Source organism: Anolis sagrei, chromosome X (genome assembly GCF_037176765.1).
Source record: "Anolis sagrei isolate rAnoSag1 chromosome X, rAnoSag1.mat, whole genome shotgun sequence".
Classification (NCBI taxonomy): Eukaryota; Metazoa; Chordata; class Lepidosauria; order Squamata; family Dactyloidae; genus Anolis; species Anolis sagrei.
In genome coordinates, this window is record NC_090034.1 from 65708321 (window position 1) to 65723327 (window position 15007).

The following is a 15007-nucleotide window of genomic DNA, read 5'->3' on the forward strand; positions in this document are numbered from 1 at the left end:
CCCATTGAGTTTACATTGGAATTGCAAACCTTTTCCCAGAGAGTAAAGTACCTGCAAAACTGTCAGTTTTTGTCTATTTGATCATTTCCCATTGAGTTTACATTGGAATTGCAAAGTTTTTCCCAGAGAGTAAAGTACCTGCAAAACTGTCAGTTTTCGCCTATTTGATAATTTCCCATTGAGTTTACATTGGAATTGCAAAGTTTTTCCCAGAGAGTAAAGTACCTGCAAAACTGTCAGTTTTGGTCTATTTGATCATTTCCCATTGAGTTTACATTGGAATTGCAAAGTTTTTCCCAGAGAGTAAATTACCTGCAAAACTGTCTGTTTTGGTCTATTTGATCATTTCCCATTGAGTTTACATTGGAATTGCAAAGTTTTTCCCAGAGAGTAAATTACCTGCAAAACTGTCAGTTTTTGTCTATTTGATCATTTCCCATTGAGTTTACATTGGAATTGCAAAGTTTTTCCCAGAGAGTAAATTACCTGCACAACTGTCAGTTTTTGTCTATTTGATCATTTCCCATTGAGTTTACATTGGAATTGCAAAGTTTTTCCCAGAGAGTAAAGTACCTGCAAAACTGTCAGTTTTTGTCTATTTGATCATTTCCCATTGAGTTTACATTGGAATTGCAAAGTTTTTCCCAGAGAGTAAATTACCTGCAAAACTGTCAGTTTTGGTCTATTTGATCATTTCCCATTGAGTTTACATTGGAATTGCAAAGTTTTTCCCAGAGAGTAAAGTACCTGCAAAACTGTCAGTTTTGGTCTATTTGATCATTTCCCATTGAGTTTACATTGGAATTGCAAAGTTTTTCCCAGAGAGTAAAGTACCTGCAAAACTGTCAGTTTTTGTCTATTTGATCATTTCCCATTGAGTTTACATTGGAATTGCAAAGTTTTTCCCAGAGAGTAAATTACCTGCAAAACTGTCAGTTTTTGTCTATTTGATCATTTCCCATTGAGTTTACATTGGAATTGCAAAGTATTTCCCAGAGAGTAAATTACCTGCAAAACTGTCAGTTTTGGTCTATTTGATCATTTCCCATTGAGTTTACATTGGAATTGCAAAGTTTTTCCCAGAAAGTAAATTACCTGCAAAACTGTCAGTTTTGGTCTATTTGATCATTTCCCATTGAGTTTACATTGGAATTGCAAACCTTTTCCCAGAGAGTAAAGTACCTGCAAAACTGTCAGTTTTTGTCTATTTGATCATTTCCCATTGAGTTTACATTGGAATTGCAATGTTTTTCCCAGAGAGTAAAGTACCTGCAAAACTGTCAGTTTTCGCCTATTTGATAATTTCCCATTGAGTTTACATTGGAATTGCAAAGTTTTTCCCAGAGAGTAAAGTACCTGCAAAACTGTCAGTTTTCGTCTATTTGATCATTTCCCATTGAGTTTACATTGGAATTGCAAAGTTTTTCCCAGAGAGTAAATTACCTGCAAAACTGTCAGTTTTGGTCTATTTGATCATTTCCCATTGAGTTTACATTGGAATTGCAAAGTTTTTCCCAGAGAGTAAATTACCTGCAAAACTGTCAGTTTTGGTCTATTTGATCATTTCCCATTGAGTTTACATTGGAATTGCAAACTTTTTCCCAGAGAGTAAAGTACCTGCAAAACTGTCAGTTTTTGTCTATTTGATCATTTCCCATTGAGTTTACATTGGAATTGCAAAGTTTTTCCCAGAGAGTAAAGTACCTGCAAAACTGTCAGTTTTCGCCTATTTGATCATTTCCCATTGAGTTTACATTGGAATTGCAAAGTTTTTCCCAGAGAGTAAATTACCTGCAAAACTGTCAGTTTTTGTCTATTTGATCATTTCCCATTGAGTTTACATTGGAATTGCAAAGTATTTCCCAGAGAGTAAATTACCTGCAAAACTGTCAGTTTTGGTCTATTTGATCATTTCCCATTGAGTTTACATTGGAATTGCAAAGTTTTTCCCAGAAAGTAAATTACCTGCAAAACTGTCAGTTTTGGTCTATTTGATCATTTCCCATTGAGTTTACATTGGAATTGCAAACCTTTTCCCAGAGAGTAAAGTACCTGCAAAACTGTCAGTTTTTGTCTATTTGATCATTTCCCATTGAGTTTACATTGGAATTGCAAAGTTTTTCCCAGAGAGTAAAGTACCTGCAAAACTGTCAGTTTTCGCCTATTTGATAATTTCCCATTGAGTTTACATTTATTTATTATTTATTTATTTGGGGTTCTTGTACCCCGCCCTTCTCACCCCGAAGGGGACCCAGGGCGGCTTACAGCTGCAAGGCGCACTTAGACGCCTGCTACACAAACAATCATCACAAAAAAAAAAAAAAAAAAAATATAACAGTACAAATTCCCACAATTCAACATTATCCACTAAAATCAGTAAAATGATAAAATCAGTAAAAACAATACAAACCTGGAACTTCCTCCTACCCATCAGTGTACAATTAACTCAAAGATCTGTTTTGGTTCCATTTCGACAATCCTGCCAATCTCACACATCTGATTGTCTTATTTGGTTGTCATTGTCTAATTGCCTGGTTGCCCAAAGGCCTGGTTCCACAGCCATGTCTTCACCCTCCTCCTGAAGGAGAGGAGGGTTGGTGCTGTTCTGATTTCCCCCGGGAGTGAATTCTATAGGTGGGGGGCCACCACTGAGAAGGCTCTGCTTCTCGTCCCCACCAGCCTCACTTGTGAGAGTGGTGGGGTCGAGAGCAGGGCCTCCCCAGATGATCTCAAACTCCGAGGTGGGACATAGAGGGAGATACGTTCGGACAGATACACTGGACCAGAACCGTATAGGGTTTTGTAGGTTAAGACCAGCACCTTGAATTGTGCTCGGAATTGAACCGGCAGCCAGTGGAGCTGGCACAACAGGGGGGTGGTATGCTCCCTGTATGTCGCTCCGGTGAGCAATCTGGCTGCCGCACGCTGGACTAGTTGGAGTTTCCGAACAGTCTTCAAGGGCAACCCCACGTAGAGCGCGTTGCAGTAGTCTATCCGGGATGTAACAAGAGCGTGGACCACCGTGGCCAGATCAGACTTCCCAAGGTACGGGCGCAACTGGTGCACAAGTTTTAATTGCGCAAAAGCTCTCCCGGCCACCGCCGAGACCTGGGGTTCCAGGCTCAGCGGCGAGTCCAGGATCACTCCCAAGCTGCGAACCTGCGTCTTCAGGGGGAGTGTAACCCCATCCAGCACAGGCTGTAACCCTATACCCTGTTCGGCCTTCCGACTGACCAGTAGGACCTCTGTCTTGTCTGGATTCAATTTCAATTTGTTAGCTCTCATCCAGTCCGACACAGCAGCTAGACACCGATTCAAGGTCTGGACAGCCTCCTTGGTGACAGGCGGAAAGGAGTGACAGATCTGGACATCATCTGCATAGAGATAACACCGCAGTCCGAAACTCCGAATGATCTCCCCCAGCGGCTTCATGTAGATGTTAAACAACATTGGGGACAGAATAGATCCCTGAGGGACTCCACACGACAATGGTTGTGGAGCCGAACAGGTGTCACCCAGTAACACCTTCTGGGACCGTCCCTCAAGAAATGACCGGAGCCACTGCAAAGCAGTACCCCCAAGTCCCATTTCTGTGAGTCGTCCCAGAAGGATACCGTGATCGACGGTATCGAAGGCCGCTGAGAGGTCCAGGAGAACTAACAGGGACACACTCCCCCTGTCCAGTTCCCTGCGCAGATCATCTACCAAGGCGACCAAGGCTGTTTCCGTTCCATGTCCCGGTCTAAAGCCAGACTGTGCCGGATCAAGATAATCAGTGTCTACCAGAAATCCCTGGAGTTGAGCTGCCACCACACGTTCCAGGACTTTGCCCAAATAGGGGAGATTGGAAACTGGCCGATAGTTGTCTAATTGAGTGGGGTCCAGTGATGGTTTTTTCAACAGCGGTTTGATAATAGCCTGTTTTAGACTCGCTGGAATCTTGCCCTCCTGTAAGGAGGCATTAACCACCACCTTCACCCACTCCGCCAAACCCCCTCTGGCTTCTTTTATAAGCCAGGATGGACAGGGGTCTAGGATGCATGTGGTAGGCCGCACCTCTCCAAGGATCCTGTCCACATCCTCAAGCTGAACTAATTGAAAAGAATCCAACAAAACTTGACAAGCAGATGCTCTCGTTACATTCTCAGAGACTGCAGGTAAAGTGGTGTCAAAACCCGACCGAATCCGCCCAATTTTATCTACGAAAAATCGAGCAAACGCTTCACAGCGAGCTCCAGAGCTGTCAGGGATCTCGCTTTTCGGCGGATTTAACAGACCCCTGACAACTCGAAAGAGCTCAGCTGGACGATTCTTCGCAGATGCAATATTAGCAGCGAAAGATGTTTTTTGTGCTGCCTCTATTGCCACACCGTAGGACCTTAAGAAGGTATTCAGATGTGTTTGGGTTGATTTAGTCGGGTTACTGCGCCACACGCGCTCTAGCCACCTCTTCTTTCGCTTCATTGCTGCCAGCTCCTCAGTAAACCAAGAAGCCGGGTTAGCTCGGTTACTCGAGAGGGGGCGTTCTGGAGCGATTGTGTCGATTGCCCTAGTCATCTCGGTGTTCCAGTGAGAGACCAAGGCATCGACAGGGTCGCCAGCCAGGGAGGTGGGAAATTCCCCAAGAGCCGTCAGGAAACCACTAGGATCCATAAGTCTCCTGGGGCGGACCATTCTAATGGGTCCACCACCCCTGCGGAGGTTGGGAGGAGCAGTCAGTCTAAACCTAATCAGGTGGTGATCGGTCCATGACAAAGGAGCGATGGTTAGCTCCTCCACCCCGATACTATCACCCCATCCCTGCGAAAAGACCAAATCCAGTGTGTGCCCAGCGATATGGGTGGGACCAGATACTAGTTGGGACAGGCCCATGGTTGTCATGGTGGCCATAAAGTCCTGAGCTGCACCTGACAGAGCAGTCTCGGCATGAACATTGAAATCCCCCAGGACTATAAGCCGCTGGGAGCTCAACGCCATGTCCGAGACCACTCCTGCTAGCTCAGGAAGGGAGACTGTCGTGCAGCGGGGTGGTCGGTACACTAACAGAATCCCTATCCTGTCCCGGTCACCTAACCTGAAGCCGGCACACTCAAATGTAGATGATTGTGGGATGGGGCACCTGATTAGGGGAATACAAACCTTATAGACCACTGCCACTCCTCCTCCCCGCCCTCCGGGCCTTGGCTGGTGCTGGACAGAGTAACCTGGCGGGCAAAGCTGGGAGAGGTTCACACCTCCCCCCTCATCCAGCCAGGTCTCCGTTATACATGCCAGGTCGGCCTGTTCCTCCTGAATTAGATCTCGAATAATGGAGGACTTCCCATTTACCGACCTGGCATTGAACAGCACCACCCTTAGCCCAGAAGGACCACCATCCTGACATCTCAGTTGTATCTTGTCGGGAGGATTTTTTTTTGGAATCGCCAATATATTCCTATTATTTTCAGGCCGAATTGATTGTGAAGTTGTAATATGGGTAATCTTTGGGATTGCCAATGTTCTATTGTAAATTTTGGGCCGGATTTGTTTTTGTCTTACATTCTTAGAGCATTTTAGGTTTGCCAAATTATTGCTGAAAATTTTGGATCGGATTGAGTAGTTTGTTCTCCCTTTCCCGTATTTTCCTCTACCTGTCACCACCTCTATAGCAGCCCCCACACCCATAGAACCATCCGTCCCAGGGGAGTTCCCTCTCACTTCCTCACTTGCGGTATCAGATGTTAATGCATAATAATCATAACAGACATTGTTGTGGTTATAAAACTCTACACCCCTAGGGTTCGCCCCATCCTTGCTTCCAGTAAAGTGCATTTGAGTAGTATTAACAGAGAAGACTATCAGCGTTACCAAAAATGACAACTGCGATGACATCAGGCGATTTTGAAATTCACAGTGCTGTAGTAAAGCGCTACAGTGCTATAATACCACACCTCACAGCAGCTTGTTGGCTCTGAACCAGTTAATAGCTTATGGCAACCCAGACAGACTAAAGTGCAGGATTAAAGTGCTAGATTACAGAGCTGAATGACTTTCTATGGCTCAGATTCTAGTGACCCATTTGGTCTCAGTGCTGGACTAAAGTGCTTAATAATTCAGTAGCTCAAGGTCTGTGCCCACATAGATGTCCCAATGTCATTCAACTAGAGTGGGCCAATCAAAACAAGGACCCCGCTTCTAGGGCCCGTGGACAGCAAGCCGGCACCCCTTGGCCAGGTCCCTAGTTCTTCTTGGCCGCCCAGAGAATCTGATGGAAGTCAGAGGGAGTTGGTCTTATATATTGTGGGCAGTGGCTCCAAAAGGTAGGTGTTATTGCACTTCCAGCCAGAGAGGGCACTGTCGCGAAACAGATGGTAAATCACAGCAAGGACTTAAGGCCTGGTAAATCACAACGTTTGTCTAGAGTGCTGTAGTGCAATCAGTCTAGCAGCAGTAATGATGGTTTGGGACCAGGCAAAACCAGACGGGTTAAAGTGCAGGCTAGCAGTGCAATGTTTGATATTATCTAAGACACAGTACTGATAGGGCCAACAAAATTAAAGTGCTGGGTTAAAGTGCTTAACAGTAATACTTGATATTATCTAAGACACAGTACTAATAGGGCCAACAGACTTAAAGTGCTGGGTTAAAGTGCTTTAACAGAGCAGTGCCCTCGTCGATTCCTAAAGTCACTCAACTAGGGCAGTCGATTCAAAACAAAGGACCCAGCTGCAGAGCCCGTGAACGAGCAAACCGGCACCCTCAGCCCGGACCCCGTATCTTCTCGACTGTCCAGGAGAAGAGATGGTACAGTTAGTGGGAGATGGTCTTTATAACGTGGGCAATGGCTGAAAAGCGTAGCACCATTTCCTGCAGCAGAATGGATAAATTGCTGTTCTTTACACCTCCCGCCAGAGATGGCAGTGTTGGCAGATGTCGAATGTTCCTATGAATTCGATGGCAGTGGATAGTATTGCTGTTATTTACACCTCCAGCCAGAGATGGCAGTGTTGGCAGATGTCGAATGTTCCTATGAGTTCGATGGCAGTGGATAGTATTGCTGTTATTTACACCTCCAGCCAGAGATGGCAGTGTTGGCAGATGTCGAATGTTCCTATGAGTTCGATGGCAGCAATAACAGACGCTGACCAAAACGCTGGATCCAGAGAGGCGGGTGGGCAGCCTCGTGGTGATGTAATGGAGACTCCTCTTCTGTAGGCCAAGCCAAGCCTCTTTTTGGTGGGCCTGCGGAGTGCTTCAAGCTTCGGCTGCCTCTGATGGTATGGGCCCGACAGGAAGGAGGGCCAAATGGAGGAGCGTCACCTCGGCAGGCCTGCGGTGTGTCTCAACTCCCCTGATGGCGGATGAAAAGCTATTCGCAGGGGCTAGCGGGCATTTCTCCCCCTCCCTGCGATGTCAAAGGAGAAGCTGCCAGCCGGAGTACTGGCGCAGGAGTTTCCCTTGGCTCAGCAGAGGCAGCAGTCGATCTGAGCTCCCCCCGCCTCCTCCCTGATTGAATAAGGCAGATAGGCAGGGAGAGCTTCAATCTCTGCCAGGGAAGGAAGCTAGGACCCTGCAGAGGCAATACCAGGGTCCTAGTATTGGAATTGCAAAGTTTTTCCCAGAGAGTAAAGTACCTGCAAAACTGTCAGTTTTGGTCTATTTGATCATTTCCCATTGAGTTTACATTGGAATTGCAAAGTTTTTCCCAGAGAGTAAATTACCTGCAAAACTGTCAGTTTTGGTCTATTTGATCATTTCCCATTGAGTTTACATTGGAATTGCAAAGTTTTTCCCAGAGAGTAAATTACCTGCAAAACTGTCAGTTTTGGTCTATTTGATCATTTCCCATTGAGTTTACATTGGAATTGCAAACTTTTTCCCAGAGAGTAAAGTACCTGCAAAACTGTCAGTTTTTGTCTATTTGATCATTTCCCATTGAGTTTACATTGGAATTGCAAAGTTTTTCCCAGAGAGTAAAGTACCTGCAAAACTGTCAGTTTTCGCCTATTTGATCATTTCCCATTGAGTTTACATTGGAATTGCAAACCTTTTCCCAGAGAGTAAAGTACCTGCAAAACTGTCAGTTTTTGTCTATTTGATCATTTCCCATTGAGTTTACATTGGAATTGCAAAGTTTTTCCCAGAGAGTAAATTACCTGCAAAACTGTCAGTTTTTGTCTATTTGATCATTTCCCATTGAGTTTACATTGGAATTGCAAAGTATTTCCCAGAGAGTAAAGTACCTGCAAAACTGTCAGTTTTGGTCTATTTGATCATTTCCCATTGAGTTTACATTGGAATTGCAAAGTTTTTCCCAGAGAGTAAATTACCTGCAAAACTGTCAGTTTTGGTCTATTTGATCATTTCCCATTGAGTTTACATTGGAATTGCAAACTTTTTCCCAGAGAGTAAATTACCTGCACAACTGTCAGTTTTTGTCTATTTGATCATTTCCCATTGAGTTTACATTGGAATTGCAAAGTTTTTCCCAGAGAGTAAATTACCTGCAAAACTGTCAGTTTTGGTCTATTTGATCATTTCCCATTGAGTTTACATTGGAATTGCAAACTTTTTCCCAGAGAGTAAATTACCTGCACAACTGTCAGTTTTTGTCTATTTGATCATTTCCCATTGAGTTTACATTGGAATTGCAAAGTTTTTCCCAGAGAGTAAATTACCTGCAAAACTGTCAGTTTTGGTCTATTTGATCATTTCCCATTGAGTTTACATTGGAATTGCAAAGTATTTCCCAGAGAGTAAATTACCTGCAAAACTGTCAGTTTTGGTCTATTTGATCATTTCCCATTGAGTTTACATTGGAATTGCAATGTTTTTCCCAGAAAGTAAATTACCTGCAAAACTGTCAGTTTTGGTCTATTTGATCATTTCCCATTGAGTTTACATTGGAATTGCAAACCTTTTCCCAGAGAGTAAAGTACCTGCAAAACTGTCAGTTTTTGTCTATTTGATCATTTCCCATTGAGTTTACATTGGAATTGCAAAGTTTTTCCCAGAGAGTAAAGTACCTGCAAAACTGTCAGTTTTCGCCTATTTGATAATTTCCCATTGAGTTTACATTGGAATTGCAAAGTTTTTCCCAGAGAGTAAAGTACCTGCAAAACTGTCAGTTTTGGTCTATTTGATCATTTCCCATTGAGTTTACATTGGAATTGCAAAGTTTTTCCCAGAGAGTAAATTACCTGCAAAACTGTCTGTTTTGGTCTATTTGATCATTTCCCATTGAGTTTACATTGGAATTGCAAAGTTTTTCCCAGAGAGTAAATTACCTGCAAAACTGTCAGTTTTTGTCTATTTGATCATTTCCCATTGAGTTTACATTGGAATTGCAAAGTTTTTCCCAGAGAGTAAATTACCTGCACAACTGTCAGTTTTTGTCTATTTGATCATTTCCCATTGAGTTTACATTGGAATTGCAAAGTTTTTCCCAGAGAGTAAAGTACCTGCAAAACTGTCAGTTTTTGTCTATTTGATCATTTCCCATTGAGTTTACTTTGGAATTGCAAAGTTTTTCCCAGAGAGTAAATTACCTGCAAAACTGTCAGTTTTGGTCTATTTGATCATTTCCCATTGAGTTTACATTGGAATTGCAAAGTTTTTCCCAGAGAGTAAAGTACCTGCAAAACTGTCAGTTTTGGTCTATTTGATCATTTCCCATTGAGTTTACATTGGAATTGCAAAGTTTTTCCCAGAGAGTAAAGTACCTGCAAAACTGTCAGTTTTTGTCTATTTGATCATTTCCCATTGAGTTTACATTGGAATTGCAAAGTTTTTCCCAGAGAGTAAATTACCTGCAAAACTGTCAGTTTTTGTCTATTTGATCATTTCCCATTGAGTTTACATTGGAATTGCAAAGTATTTCCCAGAGAGTAAATTACCTGCAAAACTGTCAGTTTTGGTCTATTTGATCATTTCCCATTGAGTTTACATTGGAATTGCAAAGTTTTTCCCAGAAAGTAAATTACCTGCAAAACTGTCAGTTTTGGTCTATTTGATCATTTCCCATTGAGTTTACATTGGAATTGCAAACCTTTTCCCAGAGAGTAAAGTACCTGCAAAACTGTCAGTTTTTGTCTATTTGATCATTTCCCATTGAGTTTACATTGGAATTGCAAAGTTTTTCCCAGAGAGTAAAGTACCTGCAAAACTGTCAGTTTTCGCCTATTTGATAATTTCCCATTGAGTTTACATTGGAATTGCAAAGTTTTTCCCAGAGAGTAAAGTACCTGCAAAACTGTCAGTTTTGGTCTATTTGATCATTTCCCATTGAGTTTACATTGGAATTGCAAAGTTTTTCCCAGAGAGTAAATTACCTGCAAAACTGTCAGTTTTGGTCTATTTGATCATTTCCCATTGAGTTTACATTGGAATTGCAAAGTTTTTCCCAGAGAGTAAATTACCTGCAAAACTGTCAGTTTTGGTCTATTTGATCATTTCCCATTGAGTTTACATTGGAATTGCAAACTTTTTCCCAGAGAGTAAAGTACCTGCAAAACTGTCAGTTTTTGTCTATTTGATCATTTCCCATTGAGTTTACATTGGAATTGCAAAGTTTTTCCCAGAGAGTAAAGTACCTGCAAAACTGTCAGTTTTCGCCTATTTGATCATTTCCCATTGAGTTTACATTGGAATTGCAAAGTTTTTCCCAGAGAGTAAAGTACCTGCAAAACTGTCAGTTTTGGTCTATTTGATCATTTCCCATTGAGTTTACATTGGAATTGCAAAGTTTTTCCCAGAGAGTAAATTACCTGCAAAACTGTCAGTTTTGGTCTATTTGATCATTTCCCATTGAGTTTACATTGGAATTGCAAAGTTTTTCCCAGAGAGTAAATTACCTGCAAAACTGTCAGTTTTGGTCTATTTGATCATTTCCCATTGAGTTTACATTGGAATTGCAAACTTTTTCCCAGAGAGTAAAGTACCTGCAAAACTGTCAGTTTTTGTCTATTTGATCATTTCCCATTGAGTTTACATTGGAATTGCAAAGTTTTTCCCAGAGAGTAAAGTACCTGCAAAACTGTCAGTTTTCGCCTATTTGATCATTTCCCATTGAGTTTACATTGGAATTGCAAAGTTTTTCCCAGAGAGTAAAGTACCTGCAAAACTGTCAGTTTTGGTCTATTTGATCATTTCCCATTGAGTTTACATTGGAATTGCAAAGTTTTTCCCAGAGAGTAAATTACCTGCAAAACTGTCAGTTTTGGTCTATTTGATCATTTCCCATTGAGTTTACATTGGAATTGCAAAGTTTTTCCCAGAGAGTAAAGTACCTGCAAAACTGTCAGTTTTGGTCTATTTGATCATTTCCCATTGAGTTTACATTGGAATTGCAAAGTTTGTCCCAGAGAGTAAATTACCTGCAAAACTGTCAGTTTTGGTCTATTTGATCATTTCCCATTGAGTTTACATTGGAATTGCAAAGTTTTTCCCAGAGAGTAAAGTACCTGCAAAACTGTCAGTTTTGGTCTATTTGATCATTTCCCATTGAGTTTACATTGGAATTGCAAAGTTTTTCCCAGAGAGTAAAGTACCTGCAAAACTGTCAGATTTTGTATATTTGATCATTTCCCATTGAGTTTACATTGGAATTGCAAAGTTTTTCCCAGAGAGTAAATTACCTGCAAAACTGTCAGTTTTTGTCTATTTGATCATTTCCCATTGAGTTTACATTGGAATTGCAAAGTTTTTCCCAGAGAGTAAAGTACCTGCAAAACTGTCAGTTTTTGTCTATTTGATCATTTCCCATTGAGTTTACATTGGAATTGCAAAGTTTTTCCCAGAGAGTAAAGTACCTGCAAAACTGTCAGTTTTTGTCTATTTGATCATTTCCCATTGAGTTTACATTGGAATTGCAAAGTTTTTCCCAGAGAGTAAATTACCTGCAAAACTGTCAGTTTTTGTCTATTTGATCATTTCCCATTGAGTTTACATTGGAATTGCAAAGTTTTTCCCAGAGAGTAAAGTACCTGCAAAACTGTCAGTTTTTGTCTATTTGATCATTTCCCATTGAGTTTACATTGGAATTGCAAAGTTTTTCCCAGAGAGTAAAGTACCTGCAAAACTGTCAGTTTTCGCCTATTTGATCATTTCCCATTGAGTTTACATTGGAATTGCAAAGTTTTTCCCAGAGAGTAAAGTACCTGCAAAACTGTCAGTTTTGGTCTATTTGATCATTTCCCATTGAGTTTACATTGGAATTGCAAAGTTTTTCCCAGAGAGTAAATTACCTGCAAAACTGTCAGTTTTTGTCTATTTGATCATTTCCCATTGAGTTTACATTGGAATTGCAAAGTTTTTCCCAGAGAGTAAAGTACCTGCAAAACTGTCAGTTTTGGTCTATTTGATCATTTCCCATTGAGTTTACATTGGAATTGCAAAGTTTTTCCCAGAAGTAAATTACCTGCAAAACTGTCAGTTTTTGTCTATTTGATCATTTCCCATTGAGTTTACATTGGAATTGCAAAGTTTTTCCCAGAGAGTAAAGTACCTGCAAAACTGTCAGTTTTGGTCTATTTGATGATTTCCCATTGAGTTTACATTGGAATTGCAAAGTTTTTCCCAGAGAGTAAATTACCTGCAAAACTGTCAGTTTTGGTCTATTTGATCATTTCCCATTGAGTTTACATTGGAATTGCAAAGTTTTTCCCAGAGAGTAAAGTACCTGCAAAACTGTCAGTTTTTGTCTATTTGATCATTTCCCATTGAGTTTACATTGGAATTGCAAAGTTTTTCCCAGGGAGTAAATTACCTGCAAAACTGTCAGATTTTGTATATTTGATCATTTCCCATTGAGTTTACATTGGAATTGCAAAGTTTTTCCCAGAGAGTAAATTACCTGCAAAACTGTCAGTTTTGGTCTATTTGATCATTTCCCATTGAGTTTACATTGGAATTGCAAAGTTTTTCCCAGAGAGTAAAGTACCTGCAAAACTGTCAGTTTTGGTCTATTTGATCATTTCCCATTGAGTTTATATTGGATTTGCAAAGTTTTTCCCAGAGAGTAAAGTACCTGCAAAACTGTCAGTTTTTGTCTATTTGATCATTTCCCATTGAGTTTACATTGGAATTGCAAAGTTTTTCCCAGAGAGTAAATTACCTGCAAAACTGTCAGTTTTTGTCTATTTGATCATTTCCCATTGAGTTTACATTGGAATTGCAAAGTATTTCCCAGAGAGTAAAGTACCTGCAAAACTGTCAGTTTTGGTCTATTTGATCATTTCCCATTGAGTTTACATTGGAATTGCAAAGTTTTTCCCAGAGAGTAAATTACCTGCAAAACTGTCAGTTTTGGTCTATTTGATCATTTCCCATTGAGTTTACATTGGAATTGCAAACTTTTTCCCAGAGAGTAAATTACCTGCACAACTGTCAGTTTTTGTCTATTTGATCATTTCCCATTGAGTTTACATTGGAATTGCAAAGTTTTTCCCAGAGAGTAAATTACCTGCAAAACTGTCAGTTTTGGTCTATTTGATCATTTCCCATTGAGTTTACATTGGAATTGCAAACTTTTTCCCAGAGAGTAAATTACCTGCACAACTGTCAGTTTTTGTCTATTTGATCATTTCCCATTGAGTTTACATTGGAATTGCAAAGTTTTTCCCAGAGAGTAAATTACCTGCAAAACTGTCAGTTTTGGTCTATTTGATCATTTCCCATTGAGTTTACATTGGAATTGCAAAGTATTTCCCAGAGAGTAAATTACCTGCAAAACTGTCAGTTTTGGTCTATTTGATCATTTCCCATTGAGTTTACATTGGAATTGCAATGTTTTTCCCAGAAAGTAAATTACCTGCAAAACTGTCAGTTTTGGTCTATTTGATCATTTCCCATTGAGTTTACATTGGAATTGCAAACCTTTTCCCAGAGAGTAAAGTACCTGCAAAACTGTCAGTTTTTGTCTATTTGATCATTTCCCATTGAGTTTACATTGGAATTGCAAAGTTTTTCCCAGAGAGTAAAGTACCTGCAAAACTGTCAGTTTTCGCCTATTTGATAATTTCCCATTGAGTTTACATTGGAATTGCAAAGTTTTTCCCAGAGAGTAAAGTACCTGCAAAACTGTCAGTTTTGGTCTATTTGATCATTTCCCATTGAGTTTACATTGGAATTGCAAAGTTTTTCCCAGAGAGTAAATTACCTGCAAAACTGTCAGTTTTGGTCTATTTGATCATTTCCCATTGAGTTTACATTGGAATTGCAAAGTTTTTCCCAGAGAGTAAATTACCTGCAAAACTGTCAGTTTTTGTCTATTTGATCATTTCCCATTGAGTTTACATTGGAATTGCAAAGTTTTTCCCAGAGAGTAAATTACCTGCACAACTGTCAGTTTTTGTCTATTTGATCATTTCCCATTGAGTTTACATTGGAATTGCAAAGTTTTTCCCAGAGAGTAAAGTACCTGCAAAACTGTCAGTTTTTGTCTATTTGATCATTTCCCATTGAGTTTACATTGGAATTGCAAAGTTTTTCCCAGAGAGTAAATTACCTGCAAAACTGTCAGTTTTGGTCTATTTGATCATTTCCCATTGAGTTTACATTGGAATTGCAAAGTTTTTCCCAGAGAGTAAAGTACCTGCAAAACTGTCAGTTTTGGTCTATTTGATCATTTCCCATTGAGTTTACATTGGAATTGCAAAGTTTTTCCCAGAGAGTAAAGTACCTGCAAAACTGTCAGTTTTTGTCTATTTGATCATTTCCCATTGAGTTTACATTGGAATTGCAAAGTTTTTCCCAGAGAGTAAATTACCTGCAAAACTGTCAGTTTTTGTCTATTTGATCATTTCCCATTGAGTTTACATTGGAATTGCAAAGTATTTCCCAGAGAGTAAATTACCTGCAAAACTGTCACTTTTGGTCTATTTGATCATTTCCCATTGAGTTTACATTGGAATTGCAAAGTTTTTCCCAGAGAGTAAATTACCTGCAAAACTGTCAGTTTTGATCTATTTGATCATTTCCCATTGTTTACATTGGAATTGCAAACTTTTTCCCAGAGAGTAAAGTACCT